This window comes from Pseudopipra pipra, chromosome 10, assembly GCF_036250125.1.
Source record: "Pseudopipra pipra isolate bDixPip1 chromosome 10, bDixPip1.hap1, whole genome shotgun sequence".
NCBI lineage: Eukaryota > Metazoa > Chordata > Aves > Passeriformes > Pipridae > Pseudopipra > Pseudopipra pipra.
The window spans coordinates 8,730,946-8,745,852 of record NC_087558.1 but is presented as its reverse complement, the minus strand read 5'-3'; the positions used below and the strand labels follow the sequence as shown (position 1 = coordinate 8,745,852).

The following is a 14,907-nucleotide window of genomic DNA, read 5'->3' as shown; positions in this document are numbered from 1 at the left end:
TGAAACAGACTGAATGGGATGGAGAAGTGGGTGAAGGCACAATGGCCAAGGAACTAAAAAGGACAGGAACTGAAGAAGGGAGGTAAGAACAAAAGTAAAATGCAAGAGACATGCAGGAGGGTCTCTCTGAATTGTGGCAGGGCAGTCCCCAACACATCACAGAACTGAACTCATACTGCCTTGAATCTAAACATTCCCTGGCAGTGTAGGCACACCTCCCCTCTCTGGTGCCTTGTTTCTTTTTTTCTAATTGCATTAAAAGCTTTGGTGAAATGTATTGAAAAAGTCATGAATTTCAAAATTAGAAACAGTCCCTGTGAATATAAACTCAGCTTGGTTATGTGCATCTAAACGTTTTGGGATTTTTCACAGTGTAACTGGCTGCCATATAGACAGACAGACATCTGTCATGACTGGTGATATATAACCAGAACCACTGTACTTCCTTTCTTTCTGAAAACTAAGTTACCAATCTTTCAGAAGTCACACTGGAGCCCCATTTTAGAGAAAGATACAAAAATAATAAATCCTGGATCAATCACTAATCAAATCCAGCATTTCTTCCCATTTCTTTCCTTCCAGCATAAAATGCAAAATCTATCTTCTCTTTTTACCATGTGACAATTACTAAACTTACAAAGCTAGACAAAGGAAAGCCTTGAGAGTTATCTTTAGTTCTCTGCTTCTTTTCTCTTTTTTCTGAATTTTGACTTGTATGATTTTGTCTGTATCTGCAAACTCTTTTGTGTATACTGAATTATTACAAAGAGCATAAGCTCAAACCAGTTTTTCTTTAAATCACCCTAGCAATTTAAGTAATTAGCACAAAATTGCAGTAAAAGAAGTAAAGGTGCAAAGATGAGAAAAACAAAGTTTTCTTCCCATTTCTGATGTCCCTGATCTGAATGAAAAGACAGTCACACCCTTGATGTATTCTCCCCACAGAGAATCATGGGGAGTGATCGTACATGATTACGAGTAGTGAGACAGACTGAGTGGTCATTTACCATGTGCTATAGTGATGATGTGAGGTTTCATTAATGTTTAATACAAAGATGACAATTTCAATTTGCTTTTATAATTTACAAAAACTATTACTTTGAAAAAAAATCATTCTGGAATAAAAATCAGTATTCCAGTCTAAAGATCTTGAAACAGAACGTTCGGATATTTTTAGAACGGAACATTTCAATTTCTCACTGACATGTTCTCATTACAACAAAACAGCACCTTCGGAGGGAAGAATCTGCTGTCAGAAAACTACTGACCAGCCTTCTTTCAGCTCTGCTGCTGAGAGCTCTGCAAAGCTCCCAGCTTCTCCCACTGCTGGAATCACGCTGGCGCACTCTGTCCAGGGACCACAGTGGCTAACGATACTCTCCTCCTTGGCCAGCAGATGGCACATTTTTTGCCACAGGGTTTATGATCACCAAATTATGTCTGTTTTGTGATTGCCAGGAAAGGCTTAGTAGGCTTAACACTCAGCGTTTCATTTGGGTGAGTAACAATGTAGATAATAACATCCCATCTGTGCAATCTGTTTTAAATATTAAGCTCTAGCAACAGAGCTCCAAAGTTTGCCAGTTACTTATTATGAGCAAGGTGTATAAATAATGCTCTAAGTGTAATTTCATGAACATAAAAAATAAAGGCTACTGCTGCACCAGAAAACTTGCATTCTTAGTGATGCAGATAGTGCAGGAACTATGACTCTGGGGTATGAAAACATGTCTGAATTAAAGTTCTGTTGATGATACTCCTGACATCCAGAGCTGCATGATGGCCATTCTGCAGCTGTCTGAATTTAATGTGCTCTCTCTCTTGTTCATTCCACCTGTGACTGCGGGACAAAATATGTATTTTAACTGACCATGAAAATTCCTCAGCTTTACTATGGATGGCCTGTTGGATTTTTGCCACAATTCAGACACGACCTTTCAATCGCACTCAGCAGTTCCAATCATCCTCCTGTGCTATGTTGACACAGTGTAAGCCATGGGAGAGAGCTGTGCAAACACCTGACATCAGAACATGGGGAGCATGAACAATGAACACTGGCATTTGATAAGATGTAAGAACCCATTTCCTTCCTTGTTTTCTCAGGTCTCTCAGGCAGCAAGATAATTGCTCCCAATTTAGGAATATCAGCTCTGAGAACAAGAGGCTATAGAATTAGAAATGACATCATTGTGTGGCCATTGTCATGTAGACAGAGCTGTACCAAATCCAAACTACAAATTCCTCAAATATTCTTAAAAAATAATAATGGGGGTAGATATTTTCAATCCTATAACCAGCTACTCACACACAGCTCCTAATGCTGCTGTGTTTACAACACTACATTAGTATAATTCAGCTTCCACAGTTTTAATTAAGCTTTAAGTGAAGTTCATTTGGTAAAATGTAATTAATAACAAAATGTTTCTACTGCATTCTAAAAGAAGAGGGAGGCTGCTTCAAGAAGGAAAGAGGGAAGGTTTTCCTAATTGGGTAAGGCATGTTTCTGCAATACTGGTAGTACTGCTGTTCCTGCACTGGTTTCAATCTGCTACTCAGTGAAGACTCAACCATAAGCTCCAAAGAAGTAACTCCTACTAATATCGAGTAACAGGGATTTGAAACTTGACAGAGATTCTTTTCTCTTCTGCCATGAAGAGAAAAGTGCTGATCTGTGGGTTGAAGATCAGGTATTAAATTACTTACCCTACTGTTTCAGTTCAAACTGAGCCACAGAGAATCAGAATTCTCTGCAGAATCCAGAGATATGCCAAAGAATTATATTGGTTTTAAAAGTGAAGAGCAAAAATATATTTACTAGAAGCACTGTCTGATTTTGGTGGATGCTTCTCCACCTTCCACTCAATGCACTTATCACAGAAGCCATAACAGACCAGTTGGCTTGAAACAAAAAAATAATAATATGAGTGAAAAACAAGGGAACAAGTCTGACTAGGGCAGAGAATGAACAAGAAAGTACCTGTCACTCAGGGAGGACATATTTTTAACTGAAACTTAGATTACTATAAAAAAAACCTCAAATAGTTGGGGTAGACAAGAATTGAGGATTATTGATTTCAACTTGGGGAACAAAATGCTCATCAACAGAACATCCACAGGAGCTATAACATGTTTAAAGACTTTGACTTACATGCCCAAAACAGTATAGTTTAGTACTTTGAAAATCCACCAGACACATGTGAAGGAATATAGTTTTATTTCTTATTCTAACCCCTAAGCATGTCAGCAGAAGTTAATTCCTTGACATTCAATCCAAAAGAAAAAAAGACTAATGCCAAACATCACGTAAAAGTAAATCTACTATAGCTGAATTCTCTTCATTTATATGTGCCAGCTGTTCTAGCAGCTGTATATTAACAAAAGAGTAGAAATGCTCATAAATTAATAAAAATAAAGGGGTATAATGGGACTTAGCTCAGGCTTTACAAAAGAAAAAAAAATCAGTTGCAGAAGGAATCTAGAATTCAGACTGATCATTTAAGCAGTCTTGTGACTGCTAAACTAAAATCTCCTGTTTGAATGCAGAGGCCTGATTTTAAATTGTGCTGAGAATTAACCTTAAATTAACCTTAAATAGCATTATGGGTACTCAGCATTTCAAAAATTAGGCCTTAGAGCACTCAGCCAAAATCTATGGTGTAAAAAACTGATATTACTTGGAAGTGGCTGAGATGGACATTGAGCAGTGCAATGTCTCTAAAAGGTAATTATGGGCAGAATTAACCTTCAAAGTAGCTCTTATATTTTACAGTGCTTTGGGAATTGGTGCAGGTCCTGGTATTAACAACAGCAGCACTAGTGGCTTAACAGCTTTCTTTCGTGGCCCAAATACAGAGATCAGAATGTTCTGGGTAATGTTTTGCCATACTTCCTTATTCTCTTGATCATTCCCACAATATAAACCAGGTGCAAGAAGCAAGCAAACCAAGCATAAACTATGAGATCACCTCTTTCTTCAGAGTTCAATCCAGATGTATGGACAGATTAGTAGATTTACAAACAACTCCTCTGCCCTGTTTAGCTTCCAGTTAAGTTACTTTTCTATTGTAAGACAACTGAGATGCCTCTGGAACTTTGACTCAAGGTGACAGATCTGTCGGTTGTAGCCGACAGTCTGGCACAGGAACAGTGTCAATAGGAAGGGTACAATGTGAGTGCACTCCACTCAAAACATATCAGCACTGCTGCAGCTCTGCTCTTTTTCACTGTAATACACATCAGTCACCATCAACCCATCAACTGGAACCAATAAATACTCATACTGTTTGCAAATTTATGAGAATAACCTGTCATTTAGCAACATTGTGCTTCTGCCACCTGTTTTTGCCAATGAAGAACTATTAAATCAATCTTAGACTGCAACACTAACTGTCCACTAAATAGCTATTCAAAGGCAACTGAATTTTAGTCTGCATAGGGTCCATCCATTCCTTCTTTAACAGTTACTGTACAGAGAGGTGTTTATTATACACTCATATTGGTTTGAATAATCACCTTACAACACTGAAGAACCCAAACTAGTTTGACCCAGAAGTTCAGTGATCTCTTCTGGAATGTAGCACCCAATGCTCTGTGGAAGTCAGTCCTAAGACAAACTCAGCAGGGCACTTAACAACCGTTTGGAGCAGAAGGTGATTAAACCTCTTGCTGACACTGAACTGAATCACAATCACTTGTATTGCCAGGGGGTGCCTCAGACATGGATTAAGCTCAAAGGACTCATGCAAACCTTAACAGGATGTTATCAACCCCAAGTGCACTGGGGACAATAGTAAATAAAAAGAATGGTTCTGAAGACTGCAGAACTATCTGCAGCTAATGAGTCTGACAAAACATTGTCTGAATCACAAAATGAGTCTGACTAGTAAAAACAGACTTAAACATCCAATTCCCCATGATACACCTTGGAAAGGGCAACTGATACATTTGTGTTTGATGTACCTTACCCAGTGCCACTCATGGCTGGGAAATGGCATGTATGAGCTAAGCTCTATGATCTCAAAGAATAACAATTTCACAGTGTGAGATGGTAATACTTAAAAAAAAAAAAAAAAAGTGAATCCCTATTTACAGCCTGAACTGCTGAACTACCAGGCTGCTATAGGAAAAAAATTCACTCTGACCCAAATTGCAAACAGACTGCAGGAGAATAGTCAAACAGCATTTGATAAATGGTGGTAAAGTGCAAAACAAGAAATTGTGAGAAAGGGCTGTTTTATCCAAGCACACTTGATAACACAGCAAACAGATGGTTAAGCAATATCAACACAGGAGTACCAGCAGAGCTAAGACAGCATTATCGCTGCCTCCACAGTTTGTTTTATTCTCTTCAAGGCCCCACAGTTCAAACATGGCAGGTGTGCTGGGTTGCAGTGCAGGGTACGTGGGTTCAGCTGCCTCAGAAAGAGCCAAAAGACTGAGAGAAGGAGCAGGTGAAGGACAGCAAAAATATATAACATGCTAGACAGATGTAGAAAGAGCAGCAGTAGCTTTTGCATGAGTGTTTCACATATAATTCTGCAATGATCTTGAAGAGTCTTAGACTACAAAGCTCACCCCATTAAAGAGATCCCACAGAAAGCATGTCTGATGTCAGTTCTGAAGTCAGTATTCTTGAGTACCTAATATTTATTTTTCATTTATTTATTATACATTTCCACTCAAAAGACATCTACTTAGAAAACAGAAGATGAAAGATCATTGATAAAAGGCAGATAATGCATCAATATACCCCAACAATCTTAGCACAAAAAACATAGTTTCACTTGCATTTTGAAAGGTTTCACAGCACTGCACAGCTGAATGCAACAACTGACATATTTTAATACATACAAACAGAATTCAATCGGCTCAATGTTATGCTGAATTTTTTACCACCACTTTTTCTTCTTATCTCTCTACTGAGTTTTTTCACAGATGTCTTTACCCAGGGTAACAATGTTAATGCCAAAGTAGTATCAAAAAGCAGCTACCTTGAAGCAGCAGTGAGTATTTTCTAAACGAAAAAGTCACTCTTCTTCTCCCTCCTTTCATTGCAGTATTTCCTCCTGAAAGCACGGGAGTGTGCTTGCTTGCTCATCACTCCTGCTACCCTAAACAACTGAGAGAGCTTTGTTCTTCTGCACCAGCAGTTCTGCTCATGAACACTGACACTGAATTTCCTTTTTTAGACAGCAAGGACGCAGACTTTCTTCCTCTTCTCCCCCCCCTCTGCCTCGCCTCCCCTCCCCCTCCTACAGTCTTTGCTGTGCCCTCATCTTACCTTCAACAGCACAAGAAATCCATGCTGCAGTTTTTTTCCTCGTTAGCAGCTCTATGGTAACAGCAGCTCTGAGGCAGCAGTCCTTCACAGTTCTCACTTCTCTGTTTCCTTCTGCATAAAGATACACAGTCTGCTTGCCCAGGAAATTAGCACAGACAATTCTGATGGGATGGAAATTAACAAACACAATTCCAAAACGATTTCAGAAAAAGTGTGCTCCCTGGGGTACAAAGTTGTATTCCCAGAAGAACTGAATATTAACAATGCAAATGAATAATAATAAAGGAAATCAGAGAACTCTTTTTGTGTAATTAACTGTAAAATCATCTTTGTGATAACTACGCTTTCTTGAACACAAATGTGAAAAAAGAGAACTCTGAGCTTAAGATACACAAAATATCACATCCAAACGATGTCCTGAAACTAAAAGTATTTGCCATTGTTTGACTGAGTCTTTCTTTATTTGTTATTAACACATAAATTAAATCAGTGGTTTGTTTGTTAAACTCCTACTAAAATAAAAGCAGTAATGGTATACAAGGATTCATAGTCTTGTAACCCACGGAAAAGTACATATCAGAATACATTTAGAAATAGTAACACAAGCTACAGAGGGCAAAAAGCAAGCAAAGAAAAAATATCAGTAATTGGGTGGTTACTGAGTACTATAGTATCTGCCTGCTTAGAAATTAGGATTTTCCTGACTTTGCTACTTTTAAATTAATCAGAAGAATGAGCTACAAATAAATGTTGAATATGACAGCAAATAAACAGCTCCTTAAGGCTCAAAAAGAATTATTATCAGAAACTCTTTAATTAAACTAAAGTACCTAGGACAAGATAAAAGAATTTTGAATAGAGCCACATACATTTTATTTATTTATTTATTGCAAAAAAACTGTCAGTAAATTATAATCTAACCATTTTCATTATGTGCATGAACTAAATGAATCAATATATTCCTGCAATTCAGCATGAACTCGCATTTCTGTCTCCTGCTGTGTAAAGAACAAAGGTTTCTGGCCACTGCCAATTGCTGTGACATGATGTGTTAAAGTGCATGTCCTGGAGTGGCACGAGCAATGCCACAATTCTTCTTACCTAAAGTAAAAGGATCACCTGCATCTTGTCCTGTCCATGCATTAGTCCATGTCCACGCTTGCTTGTGTTGGTGGATCCCAGGAAAACACAGGCAGCTGTTCCTGGGCACAACCTGAGAGGAAAAGAATGAATTCTCTACTATCCAGCACCTCAAATGTTCATTTTTGCCTCATCTGGCAGTATTCAGTCAGCATACAAAACAACATAGAATAGCATTCTGGGATGGGTTAAAGCACAAACAACTGGGGCTAAGGACTGTCCTACAGAGGCTTCACAGCATGAAATAGAAGCCCCAAACAACAGAGCAGGACAGTTACAATTAGCAGCTCACTTGGCACTTCAGCTTCATGAGCACACATTTCAAACCCAGCCATGACAAGAGCATGAATCCGTAACACTGTTAAAAAGAAAAGCCTTGGAATAGTTATATTTTTCATCCCCAAAAGATCTCAGAAAGATTGAGAAAACAAACAAACAAAATTATTACAGAAGTCATAATGTTTATCTTGATTAAGTTTTTAAACTTTTCCCCACCCAGAGGTCACTGCTTTGCAGGCTGAAGCACAGCACACAAACCCATCAGTCCCAGCTTTAAACAGTTTACAGTCTAAGAGATTCTTCAAAGAAGGACGATAATTTCCATTGTACAAACAGATGAAAGAAGGGCACAAAGCTGAAACTAATTACCTATACTTTCACATTAAACCAGTATCAGTAACAGAAACTGATTCTGAGCTATAGTAACCTGCAGAAATTAATAGTCTCAATTTTCTTAGGAAAAGTAAATCTCAGTAGGAAACTTTCAATTTGTAGAAATTAAGATTTACCTTGAGGCAATACTTTTGACTACACAGCTCATTTTATTAATGACAAAGTATTTAACTTTATTTTTACCTGTTACATGCTGTAACAAAATATAAACTGTAAAATACTGTTTTGAAATTTAAAATGGTCTGATAGAGAAGGAGCAAGAGAATTCATTAACAGACAAGGCTGGATATGGACACAGAAAGAGCTTCTGTTAAAGAACAATGAAGTAATTTGTGTGATATCTCACTCTTGCTGCTTAGGGATGTGCACGTTTCAAATACCCTGACAATAAAGGCCTGTAAGACACTCACAGCACAGTTCTCTGTGCAACACTGTATCAGCTGATAAATCCCTGCCATTTGTTGTCACCAGTCTGAGATGGGCCCTCCCAACTCACAGCTCTGCACAGCACAGTGGGTTTGTCCTGATGTCCAGAAGTGTCATTTGGGTGGGGAAGGACAGAGTGTCTGGCTCTCATCAGTCAGGACACAGAGCACCTATCAAGGTTCATGTATCTACCACATACATAAGAGATTACTGCTTTTTGACCACAAACTGGTCCTGTGAATTTACCCCTGTAAAAATCAAAGTCCTGCTTGGCCTTTTTGGTGTTTTCATCTTGGGCTTGGTGCATGTGCATTACTTCCTCCTACTAAGGACATAACACTCAACTTTTTTATCAATGAGGAAAGGTACTCAGATTAAATAGAGAGTACAGCTCTGCCTGTAGTGGCTATTCCAAAAATTAAACAACTGAAATCATCAATTAAAAACCTCAAGCAATGTCAGTGGATTCCAAATTTGAATAATCATGAGAATAAACAATGTGCACAGATGGTTAACCAATAGCAAAAGGAAAAATGTTTTCTTCAAAATAGTGCACAGGCTCATACCTTCCTCTCAGAATTGGAAAAAAATATTCTTTGCAGACTGCCCCACAGAAATGTGTGACATGCACTATTTCATGGCAGAGCAGAAGACTTCCAGTAGACTTAAAAACAAATGTAACCACTACTGTGTCAGGATGTTATCAGCAGCTGCCACCTGGTTCATCTCTCAGCTTTTCTTTACTTTTGCAATAGAAAGAACAAACTCTATCCTGAAAGTACCTGTAACTTCTACCAAAGATTTCTAGGCCTCCTACCATTACTGACCCCCATGTTTCAATCACTTGCCCACAGGTAACCTCTGAGGCAAATACCATCACCCCACTTTGTAGAGGAGAAAACTCAAGAGCAAAAAGAGCTCTCATTACAAGAAGAGTCAATGGCAAGTGTCTAATAAATGTAATCTGTTCAATTTTAGTGTTAAAATTACATGTCTGTGGTCACACTGGGAGTCCTTAACACAACAAAGAACAGAGCTAAGCCGACTTCATTTTCTGGACCAGACTACAAGCCTGGAAAACTACAACAAAGGATCTAATTGCTCAATCAAGGAGAATATTCAAGACCTAAAACTGTAATTATTGAGTTTTATAGCATGCAGAGGACTGAATGACTACAAAAATCATAGAAAGAAAAGTGTGTTTCTGTTTCAAGTATTTCGGTTAAGATTTTATTGTGCCAACATTTTTCTTATTACCAGAATCGTTACTAAAATTACAAGACCACCACAAGTGATCCCATATGATAGTTTTCTTACTTTATACTCCTTTAAAGAATTAACAGTAATTTACACGCTTCCTCTCAGAAATTAAATACTGATTTTCTAAAATTAACCCCAGTTTTTTATTAGAAGCCCAGTGTAATGCTAACTAAAGTAAAAGGGAAGTTTTTCACGAATTCAAAGGCCATTGAATGAAACTATATATACCTACTATAAAAACAAGTAGTATTTCACTTCCCTTAGTTCTTAAGATTTTTTTACCCTCTGAGACAGAGCTGAGAATACTGGGTTCCTCTGAGGGCTCAGAACACTTCTGCCACTTCCTTTCAGCAGCAGTTTACTAACACTTTCCCACTGCATAAACCAGAGAACTCCATTATTTCAGAATAAGAAATATGTAACAGATAACTTCAAACCTCTGAATGCAGGAAGGTCACTGCGAGGCTGAATTTAAGCTCCAAACTCTAAGAGGAGATGAATTAATGGATGAATAACCAGAAATATTAAATTCACACAACTTTGCTCTTTCTTTTTAAAAAATTAGTCTTAAACAGTTTAACAGATTAATATCATCAAGGAAAAAATCTTACTGGGAATGGGAGAACTTAGGCTAAGAAACAAAACTACAAAAAACTGAAGCAGGAACACTCCTTGGAGACTTGTGCTCCAAGCAACTAGGAAGGACAAGCCACAAACCACCGTGCATACATTTCAGAGAAGTGAGTCAGCTGGCCAGCAACAGGTCCTGTCCACCCCACATCCTCTACACAAGCCTGAATATCATGAACAGACTGAGCATGTGAGACAATTAAATCAACTAAAGCAGCTTAAATCCCACTGTCTGTCTATAGTGCTTGGCACCTAAGGAATTTAAGCATATTTGAAAACGTTCCTTATTGACCTACTGCACAACTATTCAGTGAGACAGAACTTGGACTGGGAGAGAAAGTTCTGTGCTGAATGTACTTTTAATTCACTCAACGGGGACATCATTGAGATTTCACAACACAAATTTGACTACAGTTCTAAAGCATAGAAATATCGGTCAAAGCGTAACAAAGTTGTAAATTAATTTTAAAAAAGGATGACAAAGCAAATGTAGCAGCCCAACATACTAAAGTCATCATAATGTGGATTTCAGATTACATGAGAGACTACAGAATACAAAGCCAGCGTTCTCAGTTCATTAAAAACATTGCATCTTATAAAATCCTATTGTTTAGTTTGTTTAAATTGTAATTTCAGTGGAATGACAAAAAATGCATAAGTTAGCATTAATGAAACCCTGACTACTTTTAAATAACAAGCATGGGACTCCTGGAATTTGGACTTTCTTTCTCCCCTGGAGGTTTTCCAGAGTCTTTCCTATCCACTCCTACATCTGAGGAAGAGCGCTTTTGTTTAGGCAGGATCCTTTGGGACTGACAAACTGAAAAACATGACTTCTTGCTAACAACACCCTAACAAATCATCTTGATCCTTGACACGACCTACTGGGAACGAGCTCTGTCTGTTTACCATTACTTTCTTTGCCCTGCTAGCCATGACAGTCAAATAACACACAGTCCCCACTCTCGCACCAGACTTGCAAATGCAGGAGAGGAACTCAGGGATCTTCCAGGTTTCCTGTGAAGTACGTGACAGTTTCACAGCAAATTCAAATCATGCTATGAAATTTCTAAAAGGAGATTTCTGAGATTTCCTAATGCAAACTGCACCACAGCCTTTGCCAGAATATTGGTGAGCAGGGATTACTCAACTGGAGCTCAGTTTCAGGAGGTGTCAGCTCCTACTGCTTTCTTTAGATACATCATTCCTTACTTCAATCTGCATGAGTAATGACTGGAAACCCAGCTGCTAAACCAGCTAGTCCATCTGTTACCCCCTGTTAATAAATGTATAATTATGTTCACTCTCACTAAAGAGCTCATGATTCACTGGGATTGTCTTTTTGGGAAACATCTACTGAAGTATATTAGGTGCACATACGTATGTGGCCGTGGATCCTATCTTTAGCACACAGACATATTATTTAGTGTCTTCTTGGTATCTCTTCTGCTTGACGAAAACATGAACCTGATCCTCGAGGAGCAAGTTTTCAGCTGAGGCTGCTCTAGAAACCTTAATCACATCTAAAGCCAGGGGACCATAAGAAATCTCAGTGTAATTCCAAGATTTTTGTCAGTGACAAAATCTGACCTTCCAGTACCTCCTCACTATGATGCTTCTTGTTCAAAACACAAATAATTCCAGGCAGAGTATGGCTGACACTGGCCTAAAAATACACAAGTTAGATATGAAATCACATGACATGGCTGCTTGCCCTACTGTAACCAAAGAGACATTTCTCAAACAATGTACAAAGGTTTTAAAGGGTGTAAAATGTCGAAATTTTTTCCTCTAGTACAGTTAGGGGTCACTGCTAGGATAACAATCCTGGATTTCTGCTATCTTGTTTCACAAAAAGAAAGGACTGATTCTGCATTTCCAACCATTTGCTTATCCAAAGTTAATGAAACAAAATTTCTTTCCTCTTTTCATTTGGTGAAACAAGTCAATGATTTCCACTGCAGGAAACATTGGGTTCTGCTCCTCATAGGCCTTGGTGTGAAACATCCATATGAATAAATCTCTTTTACATGGGAACTGATGATTTGGTTCTTAAATCATAATTTCATTGTTCCAGTCATACAACACTCAAAGCAAAAAGAGAGTATCTGCCAAAGGGCCACCAGATCAAGGACTGTCACTGCATTAAAACAACCATGAACCAGAGCAAATAATGAGGCCAAATAATTCAATTCATCAAACTCTGCCAAACTCTGCCACGACCACGTGACAGGAGATGCCAATAAACTCAACAGGCCTTTCTTTACACTCAAGCATCAGGTAAATCAGAGATGAACAAAATCTTCAGAGACACAGAAGTCTCAAGCTCCTCTACAAAGGTTGGTGGTCAAGAGCTGTGGGAGGCAGGCAGCACTGCTTGGCTACGGAGGTGCCTAATTCCAAGAAATCTTGGCATCTGACTGAGAGACTTTCCATTATTTTAGACAGTAAATAACAATATAAATTTATAAAATTGTCCCTTGATTGAAGTTAACAGTCAAAAAATCATTTTCTGAGTTGATTTTTTTTTTAACAGGATGAAGTTTGGTCAAGCAGAATAAAACAAGACTTCCAGGAAGCTAGAGCTAGGGAACAGTTTCTCCTTAAGGAAAGCCAGGAAAGCCTTGTCAGTTAAAAACTGTTGTCAAAACTGAATTCTCAAAGTGATCTGATAAATGGATAACCTGAAATTACACAAATTTCTTTATAGGAAAAGATAAAGTAGATACTTGTTTCTGAGATGTCATTTCAAGTCTGTGAAGAATGATCTTACCTTCCTGAAACTCCCTCAGGTCCCAAAATCTTTTCCACTCAGGTTTGCAAATACTTTAAGACTTAAATGCAATACTTAAATAAATATATATATATTCAACAGCTTTCTTAACAAATATTCAAGATCCCTAACAAATATTCAGCAGTTTTATTTCTCCATTTAGACTCAAAGTCATCTTAGTGGGAAATCTAACCACGCCAGCCATGTATTCATGTGCTTTCTTCAGTCCATCCTGTTTCTTTTACAACCAGAGGTTTATGAGTCCACATAAACTGTCATCATTTATTTAAAAAGCCTCTGGCTATTGTTGAATAGCTGTCTGAACTGCAAACACAAGATATTCTCAATATTTTCTACCTAGCATGGGTGAAACAAAACTTGAGACCATTAGAGTGGGTCACAAGTGGAGTTGCATTTATATAATTTTGCTGGGATATTGGTAAATGCTGCATTATTTCTACAGATAATATTGCCCTAGCAGATGTTACCATAGGAAGATTAAATGTATATATAGTCTTTGCAAGATTCCCTTTATGGATATTCTAGATGGTTCTACACAATTTACAATATTCTAGACAAGTAAAGGGTCGAGAATTTCAAGCACTGCCTTCATTTGTTCATATATAATCACTATGGAAACAGGTTTGAGAAGTGACACATATAAGCACATTAAAGTTGGCAAAAAATTATTACTTACAATTTACATTATTTGCCCACGTATTAAATACTGATGAAGATTATTGTGAAACCTGAGAAGAGCATTATAACGATCAATATTCTTTTCTACCACAGTATGAAAGCATCGGGCACGATCATTGAATCGGTTTGCACAGTAACATTTCGTTTACTGCTTTAAATTGAACTGCACTAACCTTTAAATCAGTCTTGACAGGCTTTTTTTGTGAACGTCGCTGTACTGCGACCTGCAGTGTATCACAGCACTGCGCTTTCGGCAGCGCCCCAAGGACCACCCAGCCCGCCTCCTAGAAATACCCCCCAATACTCCTTCACCCCTTCCAGGAGTGATGCACCCTTAGCGCCCCGGGACACGCCTGCACGATTCAGCCCCGGGCCCACGGGCCTGCACCGCCGGGTCCGAGCGGGGCGGGGGTGAGGGGAGCCCTCAGAGGCGCCTCCATCTTCCCCCCATCACCTCACGGCCCCTCCGTGCGCTCCCAGCACTGGCCCCTCACGACAAATCCGGCCCCGGCCGCAGGAGCGCAGGGGGGAGCGCCCGGGTTGTGTTTCGCCTGTCAGGGAAGAGGGGGCGGCGGGAGCCATTTCTGTGAGTGGGGCCAACCCGCGCCCCTGGAGCGCGGCCGCCTCCCCCCGTCCTAGGACGTTGCTCTTTTCACTCCTCTGTCATCCCTTTACTCTGGGGCTTTAAAAAGAAACAGACACGGTGGGAAAAATATAGCCATGAAAAGGCGCCGCTGTGCCGGCCCAGCCGCTGCCGCAGGGCCGGCCGGTGCCCCTCACCCGACCAGGCCCGACCACCATTTCCCCTTCCCGCCCCGCGCTGCAGCAGGGCCGGCCCGGGAAACCCCGTGCACGCGGTGAGGGGGGCAGGGAGGGAGGAAGGAGTGAGGCGTCGTCACGCACTCAATGGTGCAATATCCTTCCGCGCTCCGAGAGAAAAAGAAGTCCCATGCTCGCCGTGACCTATTGGCCCCGAGCAGCTCAGGCACGACCTTCGGAGTAACCCAAACGGTCGCGTGACGGGAAT

At 39.5% G+C, this 14,907-nt stretch overlaps 1 protein-coding gene across 1 annotated transcript in view; it reads right to left on the bottom strand.

Annotated features, from left to right (window-relative positions):
• Positions 1–6,145, bottom strand: part of LOC135419513 (sentrin-specific protease 5-like) — a 204,831-nt gene extending 198,686 nt beyond the window's left edge. The window contains exon 1 of the mRNA XM_064665971.1: positions 5,991–6,145. The gene's annotated coding sequence lies outside the window, so the exon portion shown is untranslated. The remainder of the gene's footprint in view (positions 1–5,990) is intronic.
• Between the last annotated feature and the right edge of the window lie 8,762 nt (positions 6,146–14,907).